Source organism: Sinocyclocheilus anshuiensis, unplaced genomic scaffold, assembly GCF_001515605.1.
Source record: "Sinocyclocheilus anshuiensis isolate Anshui unplaced genomic scaffold, SAMN03320099.WGS_v1.1 scaffold341, whole genome shotgun sequence".
Taxonomy (NCBI): Eukaryota; Metazoa; Chordata; class Actinopteri; order Cypriniformes; family Cyprinidae; genus Sinocyclocheilus; species Sinocyclocheilus anshuiensis.
In genome coordinates this window covers 13477-14173 of record NW_015536488.1, presented here as the reverse complement: position 1 = coordinate 14173, position 697 = coordinate 13477, and the positions used below count along the sequence as shown (strand labels likewise).

At 31.4% G+C, this 697-nt stretch overlaps 1 protein-coding gene across 3 annotated transcripts in view; it reads left to right on the top strand.

Annotated features, from left to right (window-relative positions):
* Nucleotides 1–697, top strand: part of LOC107684968 (caseinolytic peptidase B protein homolog) — a 15339-nt gene that overhangs the window by 1172 nt on the left and 13470 nt on the right. The window lies entirely within an intron of this gene.

Sequence of the window (697 nt, the reverse complement as noted above, 5' to 3'; positions counted from 1 at the left end):
ATATATTTAGTGGCAGAAACGCCTTCCATAGAAATATATATATATATATATATATATATATATATATATTTATTTATCAACAAAGATAAGCTTTGAGAGACAGGAGCAGGAGATAAAGGTTTATTCTTATGTTTATTTTAATCATATTTATTTATTTGTATATTTTTGCACTTTTGCAATCCATCTATCCATCTATCTATCGTTCTATTTATTTATTGTTTGTTTGTTGGGAATTCTTGTAGACTTTATGAAGGAAATGTAGAATAGACAAATTGTGCAAAAAGTGATATGATTTGTTTTTGCATAATAAATATTGAAATGTTTTATGTTTATTATACTCGGTTATTGTAGCTATAAAAATTTACAGATATTTTTATGATGGATTTTCGTATCTAGACGTAATCAGCATTTGAAAAGAATCAGAAAGATGTTCATCACCGAGTTCCAGGGTTATTTTAGTGTGACTGAGATGTTGTTATAGTTTTTCAGATAGATTTCAAATTACAACAAAACTCTAGTGTAGTAACCAAGATTGATATAGTAACCCTGCTGAGTCTGGACGTCTGTCAGAAACTGAAGAAGCCGTCGAGTGTGTGTGAGAGTGCTTTGGGTTTCTGCCGTTTGGGCCCCGAAAGGCAAATAGTGCAGATGGCTGTGTGTGTATGTGTGTGTATGTGTGTGTATGTGTGTGTATGTG